The following is a 25,305-nucleotide window of genomic DNA, read 5'->3' as shown; positions in this document are numbered from 1 at the left end:
AATCACAAATTAATACTAAAACTAATGGACAAAGTTTATTGGGGAAGAAGATACATGGTCTCAAAATATATCCCTAAGAAATGCTTAGAAATTACTAAAACAAAAAATACCCTTTTCAGCACCACCTTAATCACGTAATACATTGTCATAAGTAGGATTAAAAGACAGGATATGGCTCCTAGGAAGATATTCTCAGAACAGCACAACATCATATCTGCAGTAATTCAGCCAAATAAGGACCATCAGAATCTAATCATGATAGAATATTTAAAAAGTCCAGTTATTGGACACTTTATGAAATAGCGGTCTGTACTCTTGAAAATTGTCACAGTTATACAAGAAAAAAGGAAAAAAGACTGAAGAACCATTGTAAATTAAAGGAGACTAAATAACATGAATATAAGTAGCACCCTAACAGTTTTCTTTTTTTTTTACTCATTAGATATTATTGGAATATGTTTTGTTTAATATCAATAAAATCTATAAGATAATAGTGTCATCAATACTGATTTTCTGATTTTTACCATGGCCTTGTGGCTGCCAATGAAAATGACCTTTTTCTTAGGAAATATAAAATTACACATAGTTTAAAGAGGCCTCATATCTTCAAAATATTCCCCAGTGGTTCAGATAAACACATATAATTATATATGCAAATAAAAAATGTAGAAAAAAATCTCAACAAATGAGGAAGTCTAATCAAAGGTAAGATAGAATTTCTACGTACTTTTCTTGAAACTTTTCTGTTAGTTTTAAATTACTTTGGAAAAAATGCAGATTTCTAATACCTGATAGAAATAGATCTCAAATATTATGCTCATTATTTTTTTCTTTGTATGTTGATAAAAATATCAAAATGAAAAGAATTATAACATAACTTCAACACTCACAATGTTCATTGCTGTTATTCAGATTTGGTATATTTAAAACATAAATTTATTGTCACAAATTATGTTTCTATGAAACGCATCCATGCAAGATTTCTTACAAAATTACATTTATAATGAAGATAATTTCTAAAGAGAAGATGTAGAACCACCTGATATAGGATCTCATGCAATCTTTAGTCCTAGGTTTCTGGCATAGTATAAGGTTTCCTTTTACAATTAATGCATTATGTATGTGTAATTCATTCATGAAGCACCCAATGCCAGTGTTTCCATACATTCTCAATTTGTCTCACTATACTGGGAACCATGGATGAACTTCTGTTTAATTAGATGAGTATGAGAACTTTCCAGAAAGGCTAATTTTCCTGAGATATGCTATTACCCCGGTGCATGTGAGTTTGGAGTGTAGCAAGGAGGAAAGTCTGAATGGTCACACACATCTGGAATAATCAATCTATCAGTGACAAAACGTGACCTGCCAGGATGATTTGCTATAAGATGTTTCATAAAATATTAGCCCAAGGGCATGGGAGGGAGTATAGCTCAGTGGTTAAGTGTTGGACTGGCATGTATGATGCAATGGGTTCAATCCCCATGCTGCCAAAAATAAAAAGCAAATAAAACTTTGAGCTCAGATTGAATATAAAGATTTGTAACATAGCTAGATAAATCGTATTCCTGCTTCATTCTGTGCCTCTCTGGTTTGGGCCAGTTTTACATTCTTTAGAGAGAGGTAGACACCTTTCTACACACAGTACCTTCTTCAGTGAAATCATCTTCTGTCTTTAATCTATTAAAAGGACATAAACATGCACATAGCTTGATGACTTAAACCAAAAAAAAAAAAAAAAAAATCAGAGCAAGTTGTTTATTAATTTACTGAGATTCAAACCATGGTCTAGATATTAAAAAGTTGCACTTAACTGTACAGAAGAAACTGTTTGTAACAGAATCGCCAATTTTCTTTTCACATAATTAAAATGTACTGTTTATTAGAAAATTTAAGAAGCATTAGAACTGTATAGGCTTGCAAAAAAAGTGAATTTTAACATTCTAAACAACAAAATCTGAAAGTTTTAGAAATAATTGAAAAGTAAAAGGAATAATTATCATGTTAAAAAATAATAGAAAGAAAGAAACCTAGAGAAAAATGATTAAATGGAAGGAATAAGTGAATTAGAGAAATGTCATAAACCAGAATAAATGAGACATGTATGATAGACTTAACATTTTCAATCCTGTTAATACAGTCCAAGTATCAACACTATGCTCTTGTGAGAAATCAAATTGAGTTTTTAATGACAAGTGGAAGAATTCTGTGCTAAGTCCACAGAGAACTTAAGCAATACCTCAAGTACAAATTTTTATTTAAAAAATTCTTCCATTAATGCATTGATAGTTTATAAAAGAACTTCTGATATAATAGAGAGTATTGGTAAAAATAATTATAATCTTTGGGTAAAAGATCCTTTTATTACTTTAATATGCTTAAGAATACAATAAAATAATTGTGTATTAAAATCATCTAATAATGTTATTTTCTCCAATCCTTAATCTTTTCTAATATCCACAAATCAACAAAATATTGATGCATTGCTTAAGTGAAGGTCTTGGAAAGAAGTCAAGGTTTGGTAGAGAGTTAAGGAGAAGAAAACAAAACAGAAGTAGGCTGAAGGATGGGTGATAGAAACACAGGAGGACAGCACATCATTGGGTGAAATTTATCTACAGCAGGGATAAGTAACTCAGCACTTAAAGGCAGAGTTGAATTTACAAATGCTAATGGAAGAGGTTATATAGAGAGTCATTTCTTTAAAATCTTATGAAAAGAGCTCACACATGGCAATGAAATTAAAGTGTAGGGGATAGGAGAAGTGAAGAAAAAGAAAGTGATTGGCTATTCAGATGTCTGTCATTTATCTCTAGATCACTGATGAAAGATTATCCTAAAAATCTTGAGCATTTGGATGTGAAAACTTTTCCACATTGGTTACAAATATCTAAGCAAAATACAAATTAACAGGTTTTGTTTTTTTTGTTTTTTTATCATATATACATTGACCCTGTTTGAAAACAGCAAAATAGACCCAAGTTAGGTTTTCTCTTTAAGAAACCATGTTGTCTTTTAACTATATTATATTAAAAGATTCTATTCTATGTTTCTATTCTTTATTACAGAAGGCATGGCTAAAACACTGTGAGGAGAGACAAAGAGAGAAAGAAGAAAAGAAAGGAAAGGAGATGGGGGAGGGGATGGAGGGGGAAAGGTGCAGAGGACACAGGAGAAAAGATGAGAGGGGAGAGGAGGAGAGAAGAAACAGAGAAAAATGTGGTACAAAAGAGACAAATGTGTCTTTCTCTCCTGAAAGAGGCAGGTAATACAGAATAGGTTGCATACAGCAAATTCCTTTTACTTTATTGCTTCATTCTTCCCTAAAGTATTGTGCTGAACAGGGTCAAATAGGATACATCAGCCTGTCTGTATTCCAGTTTTTGAGTAAGAGGGAAAAAAGAGTGGAGGTCAAACAATTTATCTTTAAGGAAGTGACATGCAGATGTTGCTGACATCACTTCTGCCTGTTTCACTGATGGAAATTTTGTCTACCCAGACTCACCCAGATGTAAGTGAATGAGATGGGGGAAAAGTTCCTAGTTGATAAGCCATCAGCACTGCTAAACCAGGAAATTTATTTATTCATTTATTTATTTAGGTGCTTCCAATTGAGCCCTGAGGTCCTTTACCACTGACCAACATCTCCAGTCCTTTTTATTTTTTTATTTTTTAATTTTGAAACAGGGTCTCACTAAGCTGCTTAGGGCCTCACTTAGTTGCTAAGACTGGCTTTGAACTTGTGATCCTCCTGACTCAGCCTACCAAGTTGCTGGGATTATAGGAATGTTTCCTGCCCTACAAGAAATTTGTTCTTACAATTCATTCATGTTACTTAATGGAATTAGGCAATGCATTATTAATATTTGTTAGATATGTGATCATCAATTTCAAATGGATCTTTGATTTCAAAAAGAAAAGAGAAAAAGAGCCTAATTTATGTATGATTTGATACTTGTGTTTAAAGAAGTGCACTTTAATTTCCTCCACCTAAAATATATATTTATATTATATATAATTTGAGGGGGGTGGGGTTCCAGGGGTTGAGCCATATCCTAGCCCTAGTTTGTATTTTATTTAGAGTCAGGGTCTCACTGAGTTGCTTATTACCTCACCATTGCTAAGGCTGGCTTTGAACTCCTCCTGCCTCAGTCTCCCCAGCCACTGGGCTTACAATGGTGCCAGCCACTTCCAGCTCTCCACCTAAATATTTAAACATCCTTGGACATGAACTAACACAATACTGTCGCATGTGAACAAACACTTTGATCAGCAATTCTCAAAATCGGTAAATTCTGTTAATATACCCCCAGGGATCTGCAGCTTGTTTGATTATGGCCTCAGTCTGCATTTTAAACAAATTCCCAAATGACATTCATGCTGCTGGTACATGTACCATTTTGTGTAGCAAGAAGGTAGCAACGCATGAATACAGTAGCAGCTAGTTAATTTAAAACTAAAATTAAAATGTAGGTCTCTAATGCCACTAAATACAATTCAAACACTCAGTTCTCACAGGTGACTGGTGACCTTCATTGCAGCCTTGAAAATCATATATCAACACAGAGTTATAAAAACAGGGATGGTCTAGATTATGTGTTTGTACAATTTAGTTATTATTATTTTTTTTTGCTATTAATTACCAATTGTTACTACCTTTTACCTTCCAAAAGTTTCTCCAATACATTTGGTTATGTAGGAATGTTTCTTATATCTCACTAATATAAATAATACAACATTTCTCTGATAGTTGCCCTCCAGCTCTCAAGTAACATTCTATCAAAATATCTCTCTGGACTTTATGTGAAAAGGTACTCTGTATTATATTGATAAGGATTTCTATTGAGTTGTTTTTCTACTCTAATGTTTATTTATTTACTAAACATTTTAAGTGCTTAACACAATCTCACCTAAGGTTTACAAAACTTTTAATACATGCCAAGTATTATAAGCCTTTTATTCTGATTTTGACATAAAAATTTCACAGCAAAGCAAAGGATGTTATTACCCCCATGTTGTAAACAAGGAATCTAAGATTTAGAGAAAGTAGATGATTTGCCCAAAGGAACTCAGCTAGTTTTTGAATTGAGATTCAGTGACAAAACCTTAGTGGCTCCCTATGTCGCGACCCCTTGCCCGCAAGGAAGAAGCAACTCAGGAATCTTCTTTCAGCAGTTTATTCAGGCCCTTGATATTTCTTCTTCTCCCCCTCAGATGCCCCTCCCAGCCTTAATAAAGCATCTCAAGCCCCAATGGGAAGCTGCCACGTGGAGCTTTCTCATAGGGTGGTGAAAAACCATGCGCCAACTCTCCCAAATAAGGAGTTGTTTGTCACAGACCACAGCGGAGCCAGCGCCATCTTGTAATGGCGACCATAGTCTGCAGAAACGGCAGAAGCGGCTCACCACAGTTCCCCCTTTCTGTTTTCTTAAAACAATACAGGCGAGAGTAGAGGTCCTATCCCACTGTGCAGAAGTGGCTGCATAGTATGGCTCAGTCCTAAGGAGGGCCCTTCCCCAGATCTGAGGCCATATCAGCCGACGCCTTTTTTTGTGGGGCGGGGCGTGGACGCGTCTAACCCGCATGCAATAGGACATGCTCTCCTTGAGGTCCACGTCAAGGATCACTCAAGTGCAGTGCCTTGCCTCGCATCCTGTATCGTGACGATGGTGGACGAAGGGGGATAGCTGAGGCTGAACTGTGGCTGTTTATAACGACAAACAAGTTGACAGCACCCTGAAAGAAAGGCACGGACTTTAAGGCGATAGAAAAGCACTAGTATGGAAACCCATCTGCGTGCAATGGCAGTAAGACCGGCAGAGTGCAAGGGCTTTCCAACACTAAGAGAATAACAAGGAAAGTCATGTCGATCCCAGTGCAATGTTATAATAACTTGGGGTGTAACGACCATGTCAAAGGTTTACTGTTTAAGATGCGCAAGCCAGACTTGAGGTGAGATGCCATTTTCTAAAGCTGCAAGAGCTTGTATGATCATAGCCTTATCGTGAGCACTGCGGGCCTTAAGGCGACAGAGAAACCACAAACAGAGGAACATACCGAAGCAACACATTGCACCAAAAATGCCTACCCCCACCCACTCTTTGAAGAAGGAAAAAGCAGAAGATATCCAATCGGTGAATTGACCCAAAGTCACAGGATCGACACGAGTACTGTTCAAGACAGCTATCTGGGTTAGTTGAGACTGGATCATGTCTTCCGCTGCCATGGACCAATTTCCGGCCAAATATTCGCCAATGATGCGGGAGGCATTCCTGGAATCATTAAATCTGACAGAGGTTATGCATAAATGTGCACGTTGGTCAACACAACCCAAAAGCACCAAGTAAGCCAATTCTTCTACTTGAGCTTGGAGTAGATCTATCCTTTGATTAGCAGCCAGAATCCCAGACAAAATATGTTGATTAATTGTATTTTGGGATTCAAGTATGGTGGAAGTTTGTTGAACAACTTGATTAATGGTGGCAGCAGTTTGTACTTGACTGGCCATGGCCACTCCGGCCGTAACCGCTGCAGCAGCAGACACTGCCACAGCTGTCACTATAGCTGCCGTAATTCCAAAATCCCTGCGGACTCTAAGTAGCTCAACAATGGGGAATTTATCTGGGTCCGCAGTGACTGGGATTGGGACAAAAGTTGGAATTTTCATAACCACTGCTACAGTCCAAGAACCATTCCAACACTCAGATAAGAGACAGGTAACATTAGAACAATCCAGCATCCCCGACGAGGTGTCATTAGCCAAAAGGAGCAAGAACGGGGATTGGACACAGACCATTGCAGGGGGCAATGTGGCATTATATAGCAGAGAGTTGAACGAAACAGATGTAAGTCTATTACCTCGTTCACTCTCCCTAACAGTGCCAGAAACATTAGCCAGCCAGCTTTTGGCTCCCAGCAATTGAGCCAATGCAGAAATATCGGCTGAAGCCCCCTTCTCATTGGAAATCAGCCATTGAAACCAGGACCAACCTACTCCTGTTTCACGCTCCGCACACTCCCATCCTTCTGAGATACCTCACTTCTTGCCGGAGACAATCGTCTCCTCCCCTGTTTCACGCTCCGCACACTCCCATCCTCCTGAGGCACCTCACTTCCTGCCATCTCCGATTTCTCCTCATGTAATTGCTCTAGAATTTCCTGTCCTTTAGTAAGTGCTTCCTGACATCTGCCATCTGTAAGGCAACTATGGACCATTTTCCAAAGGGGTATCACCCCACCCTCTAATATGCCCTGCTCAGAAGCAAAGTCAAGATCTTTGCCTAATTTATCCCAACTAGGTACAGTAAGGCTGCCCGAAAATGCAAACCACGGTGCAGCGATATCTATCTTCTGAAAAATCTCTGTAAAGTACTATGTTTCACTTCCAGGCCCTTGGAACGTAACAGGCCATCTAGGGCCAGGAGAAGCGGACTTGAAGATGCGGCACCCATGACACAACAACAAAAGAAGCACAAAAAACAAAAGCGAAATGACACAACAAAAGAAACACAGAAAACAAAAGCGAAAGTAGAAGCGAAAGTACACAGTGCAGCTGCAATAAAATGTAATGCTCTCTCTTTCTTTACAGAGGAGCTGCCCCGCTTTGGTCGCAGATCCCACTTACCTGGGACTAACCCCGCTTTGATCGCGGATCCCACTTATTGGGACTAACCCCGCTTTGGTCGCGGATCCCACTTACCTGGGACTAACCGGTGCACCACCCCTGACTGCTGAAAGTTCTGGTTCCCGGGTTTCGGCACCACTTGTCGCGACCCCTTGCCCGCAAGGAAGACGCAACTCAGGAATCTTCTTTCAGCAGTTTATTCAGGCCCTTGATATTTCTTCTTCTCCCCCTCGGATGCCCCTCCCAGCCTTAATAAAGCATCTCAAGCCCCAATGGGAAGCTGCCACGTGGAGCTTTCTCATAGGGTGGTGAAAAACCATGCGCCAACTCTCCCAAATAAGGAGTTGTTTGTCACAGACCACAGCGGAGCCAGCGCCATCTTGCAATGGCGACCATAGTCTGCAGAAACGGCAGAAGCGGCTCACCACATCCCTAGAACTCTGATACTTCCTTTTTGTTTTTACATTGACCATGTGAAGAAGGAATGAAGACTAGAAAAAAAAAGGGTAGCTAGCAGCTTAATAATTCATGACACATGTCACCTGATGCTATGGAAACTGGAGTGAACACTAGTAAATGTCTCTACCTGTATTGTGTAGAAACTCACAGACATAGTGTGCTAGCACACAAAGTGGAACACTCCTGCCATCTAGGAGGACTCAAGGGACTATGTCAACTTGCAAATGGAGCACTGACTGCTAAAAAGAAAGATCACAATATCCTATAGCAAATAAGACAGAAACTTGATCATAAACTTACACCAAGATGCTCTCCACTGGAAAAGAGACAGGCAGATAGTATAAAAGGAGATGCAAAAGGAGGAGGAGGAGGAGGAAGAGAAGAAGAAGGGAAAGGAGAAGGAAAAGCAGAAGCAGCAACTGGGGAATTAACCCTCTAGGAATTTGGATTGAAAAGGAGAATCAGACCATCCAATGCTCAGTGTGGCCAAAGAAACAGTCTTCTCTAATGTGGCCAAGTCAGAAGATGCGATTCAAACCATCATCTGTTCCACAAGCTGATGATATGCAAAATGGGGGCTGAAGTGACAAACTTATCACTGTAAGATCCTCATTGGTATTGTGGGATATACAAAAGGCTTTGGTACCAGGGAGAGAGCTTCAGACATTGTGAGAGTATCTTCAAACAAAAAAAGCTGAAGTTCTAGGCAAGACTTCAGCAACAGCAGATGAGTATAATGCCAGACAGAGTTGCTGATGCAGAACCTTGATCATGTGAACCAAGGTAAGGGACAGCAGGTCATGCAAGGTTGGACCACTGGGGACCAAGTGAATGTATATGGCTCCCACCAAAATACTGAACAACAGATCTTTCACAGTAAAATGCATCCTATACTTCACAGGTGGTAGAACTAGAACTTTTTATATATACTCCTTGCTTAAAGGAAGGACTAGTAAAGCAGGCTCTGTATAAGGTCCAAATAGATCTGGGGAAAGGTAAAAACTGGCATTCTCCATGAGAGAAAGGTTCTTCTCACATCTAATTCTATTATCTACAAAACTCCTCTGAATTACTTGTCAGTCACTGATAAACAGCCTCACCTGTCTTTCTTGCCTAAGTTCTTTAAAGATAAATTTGTGTTCATAGTATATTTTAAAGTAGATTTTTCCCCCCTGCTTCACTGCCACAGAAAATACATTCTAGGTATAAGATCACGCATAACCTGGAGTGTAACTGCATACAGTTTTAAAATATTTTTGTGTTTTGCTAGTAAATCCCTTATGGGTTTGGTCATGTTATTTTAATATATAGGAAATCTCCATTTACAACAGTTGTCCAACAGTTGATTTCTGTAGGCAATCAGTATATTCAACATATATTGAATTTTCTCATTCCTGGATTTTCATATTTGTTTTACAGAATCATCTCTTAATTTCCAAGAATTATTTCTAAGAATCAAGGAAAAACACACAAGACTTTTGTTTTGTGTATGTATAAAATATTGTTAAAAAAGGTCTCTGGACAATTAAAATTCAACCCTGCAAGTGTGTAATTTGTGTCTACACACTGGAGACACAGAGATGGATAAGATACCATAACTACTGTCAAGAATCTCATAGTCTGTCCTGGGTAAAGGGAAAGAGACACATTCACAAATAACTACAATGCAACTGCACAGTGATAAATGATGTAGGAAAACTACAAACATTTCCTATGGGAGCAAAAAGAAAAAAAAGATTGATTAATTGAGATTATGGATATTAAGAAAGAGAAGCTTTACAAAGGATATGACATTTGAGTTATACTTTAAAAAGACAATTATATCAAGAAGTCAGAAAAAGAAAATGAAGCAGGGTGAGGCAGAAAGGATATTTTTAGCAGAGGAAGGAAAGAATCCAAAACCTTAAAATTGCATGTTTTATTCAAGGATAGGAAATAGCAAGCTGTGTCTGGAGTCTTGAGAGGTAAGGAGAAGAGAAAGAGCTGTTGGAAATAGTAGGTTTTTATTATGAGAGCTGTTGAACACACTATTGGGATTTTTATTTCAATTCCTAGGAAATAGTAACCCACATAAACAACATATGTATAATGAGGATTTAATTAAGAGAATGTTTAATACTGGATTTTGGGATGCTGAAATCACATTGCTGAGATTGTGAAAGTGTGTAATAAGACTGTGCATAAGTAAAACAAGCTGTTTGACTGGCAAACTAGATTAGGAAAGAAATATTTATGATCTAGTCTAGGACAGTGGTTTAAAACAAAATCAGAACAAAACGCAAAACAAGAAAGTTTAGCAGGGAGAAGGGCCATTTGCAGATTGTAGAGGGAATACTGGGAAGGAGCTGACTGATCTTCCTTGAACTCCACATGACTATCAAAAACACTAGGTTTTATAGTTTCACAGAATGAGTGAAAGGTGACATAATTAAAGAATTTACAACTACAGGAAAAGGAAGATAGCTAAGGAAAAATGATAAAATTGGTTTGAACATTCTAGTGCAGGCTTTGATTGTCACACACAGCTAAGCTACATTTCTCAACTTCCTTTGAAGATAGGTGGGGTATGCAACTGGAGTTCTCTCAGAGGAAACACAATCAGAGTGTACCATTTCCAGGCCTGGTCAAAAGTCTTCCCATGTGTAGTCTTTGTTCTTCCTCTTTTTGGATGGAGTGCAAGTGATATAACCACCTAGAGTAGAAGATGCTTTAGTTCATGGAAAACATAACTGAGAATGAGACATACTTATTTGATGCCATAACTTGACTAATCAATAAACCTCTATTGTTTTTGAGAAGTTGTATTATTTTTCATACCTCAGAGTATATTTTTTCCCGCAATTTCAATCAAATGATGCATTGAGTTTAAATTTTCTGTAATGCAGAAACCACAGTACAATTGAGAGCTTAATACTAATGTATCATGAAAGATAAACAGGGTCTGAAAGCACTACAGAGAAGAAATACCCAGCTCAAAAGGAGAAGGTTGAGAGAGAAAGTTCCAAAACCTGGCTTTAATTGAAATTGGGTATTTGATGAAATTCGTACTCCTAACAATAGGAAAGAACTACTTAGATTTGAATGCAAGACTGAAGGCCAGGTTGTGTGTGTGTGTGTGTGTGTGTGTGTGCGCGCGCGTGCGTGCACATGCGCGCGCAATTTTCCCATTCCCACTTGGATTCTTGGAAACAGAGACATCAATCAGTAGTTCATATCAACATATATTAGTTTGATTAATGATTAGTTTATTCATACAAATGTCAAAGTATGATCAGGTTGCTTTATCCATAGTCTTAAAGACCATAGTAAACTTTGATACAGCCATCTCATCCGCTTAAGACCAAGTGATGAATCAAGTAAAGAGACTAGAAAAAAAGGAATTTATGACTATTCCAATCAGGGAGAGCACCATAAACACATTCTGACAAACCAGAAATTGGATATTCTCTCATTTTGTAAGAGGATGAAAATAGCACAGAACAACTATTTCTAGGATTTCTGTTTGTTTGTTTTTTATAACCTCTATCTCCCTGTATAGTTGATCTTTTGCTTCTTGCATTTGTTTATGTAATTCATTGTTGAAGTGATATTTCATTGTCTGATTTTGCTGTCTAATGTCTTCCTTGAGACTCCAGGTCATCTGAAGCATGTATATCCTGAATTCTTTATCTGACATTCCATCTGTTGCAGCTATTACCTCTTCTAAAGTTTAGTTGACCTGCAGTGCTTGTGGTCCTTTCTTTCCTTGTCTTTTCATAGTGCTCGCGTTTCTTTCTGCTTGGAGAAACTGTTGTGTTATTGAAATTTTCCCCCTATATATTTATATTGCTCTTGTTAGATGCCCAACATACAGAATAAGGAGAGAATTTTAAAAGCTACAAGAGAAAGGAAGCAGATTACATTTAGGGGTAAACCAATCAGGATAACAGCTGATCTTTCAACACAGACTCTGAAAGCTAGAAGATCCTGGAATAACATATTTCAAACACTGAAAGAAAATGGGTTCCAACCAAGAATTGTGTATCCAGCGAAATTAAGCTTCAGGATGGAAGATGAAATTAAAACCTTCCACGATAAACAAAAGTTAAAAGAATTTGCAGCTAGAAAACAATCTCTTCAAAACATCCTTGGCAAAACATTACAGGAAGAGGAAATGGAAAATAACAATGAAAACCAACAGTGGGAGGTAGTACAGTAAAGGGGGGAAAATAATCAAAGAGTAAAACAAACCATGTTTAGTAACATAAATAAACAAATATGGCTGGGAGAACAACCCATATCTCAATAATAACCCTAAATGTTAATGGCTTAAACTCACCAATTAAGAGACACAGGCTAGTAGAATGGATCACAAAACAAGACCCAACAATATGCTGCCTACAGGAGATGCATTTGATAGGAAAAGACATACATAGACTGAGGGTGAAAGGTTGGGAAAAATCATATCACTCATATGGACTTCGGAAACAAGCAGGAGTGTCCATACTCATATCAAATAAAATAGATTTCAAGCCAAAGTTAATGAAAAGGGATATAGAGGGACACTACATACTGCTCAAGGGAACCATACACCAACAAGACATAACAATCATAAATATATATGCCCCAAACAATGGTGAAGCTATGTTCAACAAACAAACTCTTCTCAAGTTCAAGAGTCTAATAGACCACCATACAATAATCATGGGAGACTTCAACACACCTCTCTCACCACTGGACAGATCTTCCAAACAAAAGTTGAATAAGGAAACTATAGAACTCAATAAGACAATTAATAACCTAGACTTAATTGACATATATAGAATATACCACCCAACATCAAGCAGTTACACTTTTTTCTCAGCAGCACATGGATCCTTCTCAAAAATAGATCATATATTATGTCACAGGGCAACTCTTAGACAATATAAAGGAGTAGAGATAATACCATGCATCTTATATGATCATAATGGAATGAAACTGAAAATCAACAATAAAAGAAGGAAGGAAAAATCATGCATCACTTGGAGAATGAACAATAGGTTACTGAATGATCAATGGGTTATAGAAGACATCAAGGAAGAAATTAAAAAATTCTTAGAGATAAATGAAAACACAGACACAACATATCGGAATCTATGGGACACATTGAAAGCAGTTCTAAGAGGAAAATTCATTGCTTGGAGTTCATTCCTTAAAAAAAGAAAAAACCAACAAATAAATGATCTCATACTTCATCTCAAAATCCTAGAAAAAGAAGAGCAAAACAACAGCAAAAGAAGTAGAAGGCAAGAAATAATTAAAATCAGAGCTGAAATTAATGAAATCGAAACAAAAGAAACAATTGAAAAAATTGACAAAACTAAAAGTTGGTTCTTTGAAAAAATAAATAAAATCGACAGACCCTTAGCCATGCTAACGAAGAGGAGAGAGAACTCAAATTACTAGCGTACAGGAAGAAAAAGGCAATATCACAACAGACAATTCAGAAATACAGAAGATAATCAGAAATTATTTTGAATCCTTATACTCCAATAAAATAGAAGATAGTGAAGGCATCGATAAATTTCTTAAGTCATATGATCTGCCCAGATTGAGTCAGGAGGATATAGACAACCTAAACAGACCAATATCAATTGAGGAAATAAAAGAAACCATCAAAAGACTACCAACTAAGAAAAGCTCAGGACCGGATGGGTATACAGCAGAGTTTTACAAAACCTTTAAAGAGGAACTAATACCAATACTTTTCAAGCTACTTCAGGAAATAGAAAAAGAGGGAGAACTTCCAAATTCATTCTACGAGGCCAACATCACCCTGATTCCTAAACCAGACAAAAACACTTCAAAGAAAGAAAACTACAGACCAATATCTCTAATGAACCTAGATGCAAAAATCCTCAATAAAATTCTGGCGAATCGGATACAAAAACATATCAAAACAATTGTGCACCATGATCAAGTAGGATTCATCCCTGGGATGCAAGGCTTGTTCAATATAAGGAAATCAATAAATGTTATTCACCACATCAATAGACTTAAAAATAAGAACCATATGATCATCTCGATAGATGCGGAAAAAGCATTCGACAAAGTACAGCATCCCTTTATGTTCAAAACTCTAGAAAAACTAGGGATAAAAGGAACATACCTCAATATTGTAAAAGCAATCTATGCTAAGCCTCAGGCTAGCATCATTCTGAATGGAGAAAAATTGAAGGCATTCCCTCTAAAATCTGGAACAAGACAGGGATGCCCTCTCTCACCACTTCTGTTCAACATAGTTCTTGAAACACTGGCCAGAGCAATTAGATGAAAGAATTTAAAGGCATAAAAATAGGAAAAGAAGAACTTAAATTATCACTATTTTCAGGTGACATGATTCTATACCTAGCAGACCCAAAAGGGTCTACAAAGAAACGATTAGAGCTAATAAATGAATTCAGCAAAGTGGCAGGATATAAAATCAACAGGCATAAATCAAAGGCATTCCTGTATATCAGCGACAAATTCTCTGAAATGGAAATGAGGACAACCACTCCATTCACAATATCCTCAAAAAAAAATAAAATACGTGGGAATCAACCTAACAAAAGAGGTGAAAGACTTATACAATGAAAACTACAGAACCCTAAAGAGAGAAATAGAAGAAGATCTTAGAAGATGGAAAAAATATACCCTGTTCATGGATAGGAAGAACTAACATCATCAAAATGGCAATAATACCAAAAGTTCACTATAGGTTTAATGCAGTGCCATACAAAATCCCAATGGCATTTCTTGTAGAAATAGAGAAAGCAATCATGAAATTCATGTGGAAAAATAAACGACCCAGAATAGCAAAAACAATGCTAAGCAGAAAGTGTGAATCAGGCGGTATAGCGATACCAGACTTCAAACTATACTACAGAGCAATAGTAACAAAAACAGCATGGTACTGATACCAAAACAGGCGGGTGTACCAATGGTACAGAGTAGAGGACACAGAAACCAATCCACAAAACTACAACTATCTTATATTTGATAAAGGGGCTAAAAGCATGCAATGGAGGAAGGATAGCATCTTCAACAAATGGTGCTGGGAAAACTGGAAATCCATATGCAACAAAATGAAACTGAATCCCTTTCTCTCGCCATGCACAAAAGTTAACTCAAAATGGATCAAGGAGCTTGATATCAAATCAGAGACATGGCATCTGATAGAATAAAAAGTTGGCTACGATCTACATACTGTGGGGTCTGGCTCCAAATTCCTCAGTACGACACCCATAGCACAAGAGTTAATAACTAGAATCAACAAATGGGACTTACTCAAACTAAAAAGTTTTTTCTCAGCCAAAGAAACAATAAGAGTGGTAAATAGGGAGCCTACATCCTGGGAACGAATCTTTACTCCTCACACTTCAGATAGAGCCCTAATATCCAGAGTATACAAAGAACTCAAAAAATTAAACAATAAGAAAACAAATAACCCAGTCAACAAATGGGCCAAGGACCTGAACAGACACTTCTCAGAGGAGGACATATAATCAATCAACAAGTACATGAAAAAATGCTCACCATCTCTAGCTGTCAGAGAAATGCAAATCAAAACCACCCTAAGATACCATCTCACTCCAGTAAGATTGGCAGCCATTATGAAGTCAAACAACAACAAGTGCTGGCGAGGATGTGGGGAAAAGGGTACACTTGTACATTGCTGGAGGGACTGCAAATTGGTGCAGCCAATTTGGAAAGCAGTATGGAGGTTTCTTGGAAACCTGGGAATGGAACCACCATTTGACCCAGCTATTCCCCTTCTCGATCTATTCCCTAAAGACCTAAAAAGAGCATGCTACAGGGACACTGCTACATCGATGTTCATAGCAGCACAATTCACAATAGCAATACTGTGGAACCAACCTAGATGCCCTTCAATAGACAAATGGATAAAAAAAATGTGGCATTTATACACAATGGAGTATTACTCTGCATTAAAAAATGACAAAATCATAGAATTTACAGGGAAATGGATGGCATTAGAGCAGATTATGCTAAGTGAAGCTAGCCAATCCCTAAAAAACAAATGCCAAATGTCTTCTTTGATATAAGGAGAGTGACTAAGAACAGAATAGGGATGAAGAGCATGAGAAGAAGATTAACATTAAACAGGGACGAGAGGTGGGAGGGAAAGGGAGAGAGAAGGGAAATTGCATGGAAATGGAAGGAGACCCTCAGGGTTATACAAAATTACATACAAGAGGAAGTGAGGGGAAAGGGGAAAAAAATACAAGGGGGAGAAATGAATTACAGTAGAGGGGGTAGACAGAGAAGAGGGGAGGGGAGGGGAGGGGGGATAGTAGAGGATAGGAAAGGCAGCAGAATACAACAGACACTAGTATGGCAATATGTAAATCAATGGATGTGTAACTGATGTGATTCTGCAATCTGTATATGGGGTAAAAATGGGAGTTCATAACCCACTGGAATCAAAGTCTGAAATATGATATATCAAGAACTATGTAATGTTTTGAACAACCAACAATAAAAATTAAAAAAAATAAAAAATAAAAAATAGTTTTTCTGGAAAAAAAAAGAATTTACTATGTCAATTGAGTGTAAGATTCAATTTTATAAAGATGTTAGTTCTCCACAAATTGATCTATAATTGTAATGTAAACCCTTTAGAATTTCTGCCAGTCTTCCCTCTTAGAAGTAAACAAGTTACTTATTGCTCTGTTGAATAGTTTAAGGTCTGATATAGGGAGGCCACCTGCTTCACTCTTCCTGCTAAGGATTGATTTAGCTATTCTAGGTCTCTTATTTTTCCAGATGAATGTCATAATTGCTTTTTCTATTTTTATGAGGAATGCCATTGGAATTTTGATTGGAATTGCATTAAATCTATATAGTGCTTTCGGTAGTATGATCATTTTGATAATATTAATTCTAGAACTTTCTATCTTTAAGGTCTTCTTTGATTTTTCTCTTTAGGTTTTTGTAGTTTTTATTGTATAGATCTTTCACTTTTTATGTTAAGTTGATCCCCAAGTATTTTATTTATTTATCTATTTTTTTGAGCATATTGAAAATGGGGTCGTTTTCCTCATTTCCCTTTCTGAGGATTTGTTACTGATATACAGAAATGCCTTTGATTTATGGGTGTTGATTTTATATCCTGCTACTTTGTTGAATTCATTTACTAGTTCTAGAAGTTTTCAGGTGAAACTTTCAGGGTCTTCTAGGTATAGAATCATATCATCAGCAAATAGTGCCAATTTTAGTTCTTTTCTTATGTGTATCTCTTTAATTTCTTTCATCTAAAACAAACTGGTAGACCAATAGTACAGAATTGAGGACACAGAGACTAACCCACAAAATAAAAATTCTCTTATATTAGACAAAGATGCCAAAAACATTCATTAGAGAAAATATAGCCTCTTTAACAAATGGTGCTAGGAAAACTGGAAATCTATATGCAGCAAAATGAAATTAAACCCCTATCTTATCACCAAGCACAAAACTCAACTCAAAATGGATCAAGGACCTAGGAATAAAACCAGAGGCCCTGTGTCTAATAGAAGAAAAAGTAGGTCCTAATCTTCATCATGTGGGATTAGGTCCCAACTTCCTTAATAAGACTCCTTTGGTGCAAAATTTAAAAACAGAATTAATAAATGGAATGGACTCAAACTAAAAAGTTTCTTCTCGGTAAAAGAAACCATCTGTGAGGTGAATAGAGAGCCTACATCTTGAGCAAATCTTTACCCCTCACACATCAGATAGAGCACTAATCTCTAGGGTATATAAAGAACTCAAAAACCTAAGCATCATATAAATAAATAACCCAATCAATAAATGGACCAAGGACCTGAACAGATACTTCTCAGAAGAGGATATACAATCAATCAACAAATACATGACAAAATGTTTATCATCTCTATCAATTAGAGAAATGCAAATCAAAACCACTCTAAGATTTCATGTCACTCCAGTCAAAATGGCAGCTATTATGAAAACAAACAACAATAAGTGTTGCTGAGGATGTTCTGGAAAAGATACACTCATACACTGCTGGTGGGGCTGCAAATTGGTGCATCCAATATGGAAACAATATGGAGATAAGTCCTGTAGGCTTCTAGAATTTGGAATTCTGTCTCATTCTTCAAGTCTGGGAAGTTTTCTCATATTATTTCATTGAATAGATTGCTCATTCCTTTGGTTTGGACCTCTATACCTTCCTGTATCCCAATGACTCTTAAGTTTGGTCTCTTTATGTTATCCCATATTTCTTGGATGTTCTGCTCATGGTTTCTTAACAGTCTTGCTGAGCTGTCTATGTTCTTTTCAAGTTGAAATACTTTGTCATCATTGTCTGATGTTCTGTCTTCTAAGTGTTCTACTCTGCTGGTGGTATTCTCAATTGAGTTTTTAAGTTGGTTTATTGCTTCCTGCATTTCTAGGATGAAAAGTCTCCCTTGCAGGGGCGGGCGGCAGCTGTGCTCCTCCTCCAATTGGGGTGATCTGTCTACCATGCTGATGGGCTACTGGGCCTGTTCCACTGGTCGGTCGCAGGTCTGCCTACCTTGCGGGCACGGGTGGCGGCTCTGCTTTGCCCCTCCTCCAATTTTATTTTCACTTGTTTCTTCTTTATCCATCCCCCACCCCCCATATTTTGAACTAGCTTCCATCTATCAGAGAAAATAGTTGACCATTGATTTTCTGGGCCTGGCTTATTTCACTTATCATGAGGGTCTCCAGTTCCATTAATTTACCAGCAAATACCATTATTTCATTCTACTTCTTTCTGGCTAATACTCCAATGTGTGTATGTGTATACACACATTTTTTAATCCATGTATTTTCTCTATTCATGCATCTGTTGCCAGGCACCTAGGTTTGTTCTACAGCTTTGTTATTGTGAATCATGCTACTATAATCATTGATGTGTCTGTATCCTCATAATATGCTAATTTTGGATCTTTTGGATATAGTATGCTGATTTTGGATCTTTTGGATATACACCAAGAAGTGGAATAACTGGGTCATGTGGTGGTTTCATTTCTTCTTCTTCTTCTTTCTTCTTTTTTCTTCTTCCTTCTTCTTCCTTCTTCTTCTTTCTCCTTCTTCTTTTCCTTCTTCTCCTTCTCCTTCTCCTTCTTCTTCGGAATCAACATATTTTTTTCTAGAGTGATTAATCTGAAGTCCCACCAACAATGTTTTCCCTACATCCTCTCACACATTTATTATTAGTAGTATTCTTGATAATTATCATTCTGACTGGAGTGAGATGAAATCTTAATATAGTGCATTTCTCTGATTGCTAGGGATGATGAACATTTTTAAATATATTTATTGGCCATTTGTATTTCTTCTTCTGAGAAGTGTCTTCTCAGTTCTTTTGTCTATTTATTAATTGGGTTATTTGATTTATTTGGTTTTAAAATATTTTAGTTCTTTATATACTCTGGACATTCATGCTCTGTCTGAGGAGTAACTGGCCAAGATCTTCTCCCATTCTGTAGGCACTCTATTCATGGTCATAGTTGTTTCCTTTGCTATGCAGAAACTTTTTAATTTGATGCTATCCTACTTATTGATTTTTTGTTTCATTTCTTGCACTTTAGGAATCTTATTAAGGAAGTTGATGCCTATGCCAATATGTCAGAGCATTGGACCTACATTTTCTGCTAGGGAGTTTCTGGTCTAATTTCTAGGTTTTTGATCAACTTTAAGTTAACTTGTGTAATGGTAAGGGATAGGGAACAAATTTTATTTTTGTACATGTGGACATCCAATTTTCCCAGCACCATTTGGTAAAAGTCTATCTTCAACATATGTTTTTGGCATCTTTGTCAAGTATCAGATTACCTATATGAGTTTGTCTCTATGTCTTCTATTCTATTCTAGTGGTCTTCATGTCTGTTTTGGTGCTAGTACCATCCTGTTGTCGTTACTGTAGCTCCATAGTGTAAATTAGATTAGAATTGTGATGCCTCCTGCATTGCTCTTCAAATTCAAGATTTCTTTAACTATTCTGGTCTTCTTATTATCTCAAATGAATTTTAGGGCTGTTTTCTAGTTCTGAGAAGAATGTTATTTGTATATTGGTATGGGGTGCTTGAATCTGTATAGCACTTTTTTTTTTAAATTTTTTTTTGTATATTTAGTTGTCGATCGACCTTTATTTATTTATTTGCGGGGCGCAGGTTTGAACCCAGGGCCTCACACATGCCAGGCATGTGCTCTACCACTGAGCCACAACCCCAACCCCTGTATAGCACTTTTGATAGTATGGCCATTTTGACAATATTAATTCTGCATATCCAAGAATATGGAAGGCTTTTCCATCTTCTAAAGGTTAAACTGCATTCAAAAACACATTAAGAAGATAGAGTACCATAATGAATGGAGTTTCGTGCATAAAGAATGCAAGTTTGGTGCCACATATGCAAATAAATAAATGTAATTTACCACATAAATAGATTTAAGGACAAGAATCACATGATTGTTCCAATAGGTGCGTAAAAGTCATTTGACAAAATAAAGCACCCATTGGTGTTTAAAAGACTATAGAAACTATGGATAGAAGGAACTTACCTCAACACATTGTACAGGCTATATACATAAAACCCACAGCTAACATCATTCTAAACAGAGAAAAGCTGATAGCATTTTCTCTAAAAACAGGAACAAGATTGTGATGCCCATTCTCACCACTCCAATTCAACATAGTCATTGAAACTCTAGCCAGAGCACTCAGACAAGAGAAGGAAACAAAAGGGATACAAATAGGAAAAGAAGAGCTCAAATTATCTATTTGCTGATGACATTGTCCTATATTCAGAAGACCCAAAAACCCCACCAGGTGACTTCTAGAGTTAATAAACAAATTTAGCAAAGTAGCAGAAATATAAGATCAACATAAATCAATCAATCACTTTTCCTGTATTCCAATGACAAATCTGCTGGAAAAAAAAATTAGGAAAACTATTCCATTCACAATAACCTCAAAAACAAACAAACAAACAAAAGACAACTAGGTGAAAAATAGAGAACACTGAAGAAAGAAACTGAAGAAGACCACCAGGGCTTTGTAAGGAGGCAACATCCTTAGTCTCTTTTCACTAAGTCCTCTTTTCAACCAAGACAATGTATTTCCTCACACTTAACCTGTTAAGATATGTTAGCAATTTTTATATAGTCCATATGTTTTATACGATCCTTGTTGGAAGGTCAGTATGAAGACATTTTTCTTTAATCCTACATTTTTCTGTCATAAATCTAAAAATTATTACCTCTTACAAACTTTGCATTCAAACTTACCTTAATATTTCATTCTTTTTTTTTCTCTTCATTCAAACTAGGAATTATTTTCTGGGCTTATCTCATAGTTTCTTTTCAAGTAACAATTCTCACTATTAAAATTCTGTTTACAACATTTCCACCAAACTATAAAAAATATTCATGACTTTCTAAGTTATTTCAGGTGACAATTTTTAACACTGTTTCTCCAGAGCATTGCATAAACCTTCATCTTTTCAGCTCTAACAACGCTTTTCTTGTCATTCATTGCCCAACAAGATGGCAATGACACCTTTTTTTTTTTTTTTTTTTTTTAGGTTTTGCTTTAGAGTAGCACACTAATTTAGGTATCTGGATTGTTGTTGTTGTTGTTGTTGTTGTTAAATAATCATTATTATCTATATAGTGTAATGGTGACAATAAAAACAAAGTCTTTGTGGATCTGGGCAATGAAAGTTTATTTCCTATTAATACAAACTGTCTAGTATAGATTCTAATTATTATGCTCCATCTAGATCTGAGATTGAAATTAGCTTCATTGAAGAAGAAGGAGGAAGAAGAAGAAAAGGAAACATGGCTCAAAACATTTATGGTCTCTTAAAAGTTCTGACATTACTGACTTATGTCATTATTACTTGGATTTCATTAGTCAAAACAAGACATGTGACCAAACCTTTCTTTATAGTGACAGAAAAGAATGATCTCTGGGAATAGAACTGGATATCATTAAACATGACAAAGCCTACCACATTATTCATCAATAGGCAAATATAACTTAATTATGTTGAATACTTATAAAAAAAATCAAACAGCTATTTGAAGACGAGAAAGATGTTCCCATATGTATTGATACAGCAACATCTCCAAGAATAGTGTTATTTGAAAGAAATTAAAAAGTTTTGAGCAGTATGTGCAATATTGATACATTTTATGTAAAAGGGTCAGAAAGAGATCCATGTTTTTAATATTTTAAAATAAAAGATGAGAATGTAGACTATCCATGGTATAATATTTTCTATTTTTGCATTTTGAACCCTATAAATATATTTCCTCTTCAAAAGTTCTATTAAAATGAGTAAACTATACTTTAAAAACAAGGGAATATTTGTTATACTTTTATATTTAGAACTATCTACTAAATATCCCATTACTGACAGCTAAATCTTCACATAGAATGTCACCTCTTAGAACACCAGGCTTTGGTGTAAAGGAAATGTTCTGTAACTGTTATTCCATTTAATGTTTTTCACCATGAAAGCTGGAAAACCTCTTGAAGATATTTATTTTGCCACACACTCAGCTGTGAGTAGAATTAAGTTTAAAGTACTGTAAAAATTGGAGGGTATTATAGAATAATGTATTTTAAAATGTAATTTTTCAAATAAGTGTTTGTGTCTTTCTTGAGAGCAAGTATGACTAGATTAATCTTTAAAAAATGTTTTATTATTATGTACATTCATCTTAATGTGATACAACTCAATGACGATCTTGGGGTGATTTGGATTTGTTTGGATATTATCTCTGCATTATTTGGTCTCAGGTTACTTTAAATGAATTTTACCACTTCCTGTGATAGCATTTGGTCAGGTTTCTCACTTCTCTTGGATCAATGTAATTACAGCTGGTGGTGCTAGCCCCATTATTGTTATGGGTATCAATCAAAAAATGAGCTAGAGAATGAGGTAGCAAATCTTATTAATTAAAACACACATACACATATATGTATGTATATACATGTGTATTTGTGTATCTGTGTGTGTATATAGGATGGATGGATGGATAGATAGATAGATAGATAGATAGATAGATATTTGACTCTGTTAGTAAGTAACATTTTCAAACAAAGTTTTGGGGGGTTTTGTTCATATTTCTGTCATTATTCTGATTATCAGAAAAAAAAACTTATGACTATTTTAGTTACCTGAAGTAATTCTTCTCATCTCATTTTATGGTTTAACAATGTCTCCTAGAAATGTGAAATTGTTAGTAACTCAACTTTGGGTAACTGCTTAAAAAATTAATGCATTTTTACAAAAGGTTCCATGTTGTCTGATAAAATGGAACTTAATATTCTTTTTTGAAGATTATAATATTATTTTTGAAAAAGTTTCCTTTTAAAGCCATACTTTTAAAAATTTTTATGATCTTGATAGGGTATAAATAATTTGGTGTTTGGATTTTGAATATACATGTTTTCACTATTGTGAATAGCAAGAACAAGTTCTTAAGCAGAAAATAAACATGAAGAGAAATTATTTAAGAATAAACAATGAAGTCATAGTAGTAGAATAGCAGAGTGTTGCCTGGAGACTTTCCATATGGAAATAATCTCTTTTACAGAGATTTAGCCCTAGCTAAGTTCTTCCTGAAAAAAGAGTGAATATTTACTTAGCCATTGCTCTCATGGCCAAGTGCATTAATGCCTGATTCCTGACTCCCAACCTAAAAGTGGTCATTAAATATGTGTATGGAAACATTTTCCAGAATCCCACTTACAGAATATATTATGTATAAAATGATTTGATTTATTAACCACCTCATCAACTCCCAAATATTTGAAGTTATCTGTCACCAATTTGATTCTCTAATTTTCTATAATAACTTTTGAATTCTATACATTGACCCAATTTTAATTTTCAACCCACATCTCATTGTAAATATTTGAAGAGAAAAATTTTAGTTTTATACTAAGAAATATGCAAGTAAATGCAAATTGTGCTTTGTAAAACAACAAGTTGTAACATATCCTTATTTAGATTATAACAATCCTCAATTATGTCAGTCAAAATCTAAATGTTTTGATTTCTCTCATGAATATGAAAAAAATTCATTGAAAATTATAACATGTAAACTATTCGAATTTCCTCTTCTTATATGTTTACCTTAAGCACGGTTAGTAATAAAAATGAGTAGTATGCAATGCTTTTGAAATTAAAGAAATTTTATTGAATGTATGCAATAATTTCTTTTCCCCAAATCTTTAAAACATATTTTTAGGAAATTAAAATTCATCAAATAGTACACAATGTGATAAATTACGAGAGGTTTTTCAATTTGGCTGAGTCTAATACTTAGAGAAAATACTTATCTCATATGAACATTCTTTTTCTGCCTTCCAGAAGAATGTAACATTTCCTGAAGTATGGAATTTAGAATTGGAAAATAAACCTGTAAGACCAAAGTGATTCCTTTACTTGTATTTTGGGTTTAAAGGGTAAAAGCTCTGTTTTAGTCCACAATGATTGTCCTTTTTTTATATGCTTCTTGGGTCTATTATTGTAATTTGAAAAAGATTCTGAAAATAGAGGCAATAAAACTGTTTCTGCGTGCATGCTGTGAAATTCTCCCCACAAGATTTTAAATTGAACTTGCTCAACAGGCAGGAAGACCCACCTACTTTCCTCAAAGACATGAGAGGGCTTGTACAGTAAGAGGGAAAGGTCTAGCAGCATTCTCTGACAGGGGCACATTGCGTGAGCTGGTGATTGTTACTCTGATCAGCTCAACACCTATCATCAAGCATACTAGGAAGGAAAACATGTGCATGGGACAATCAAGAATAAGTTAAAGCAAAGGCTAACCTAATGGCCTGGAAAAAATATCTTCAAAAAATAAGAGCATTTAATTTGTATATTCTGTGTTCTGAAAAACCAAAAATATCAGTGCTTAGAATATCAATATATTTCTCAGTCTGCTACACCTAAAAATAGAAATAAATTGGCATTTGCCTTAAAATGAGGTTTAAAACAGGTAAAAATTTGGAGTCCATTACCAGGTAGGTATGGTGGATGGTAAAGGAAGTGTAGGTAAATATTTTTGTCTATTATTTAAGTTTTCTGTAGGAAAAAAATGTATTCCCCTTATCCTTTAAATAGAGCAAAGTTTATTTTAACATGAAATATGCTTTTCAGAATTCTATTCTGACTTTCAAATCATAATCCATCTATTTGGTAAGCACT

The sequence above is a fragment of the Marmota monax genome, unplaced genomic scaffold (assembly GCF_021218885.2).
Source record: "Marmota monax isolate L192 unplaced genomic scaffold, Marmota_monax_Labrador192_F-V1.1 WCK01_AAM20220418_F8-fsc00165, whole genome shotgun sequence".
Classification (NCBI taxonomy): Eukaryota; Metazoa; Chordata; class Mammalia; order Rodentia; family Sciuridae; genus Marmota; species Marmota monax.
The sequence above is the reverse complement of the archived record's forward strand: the minus strand, read 5'-3'. Positions refer to the sequence as shown.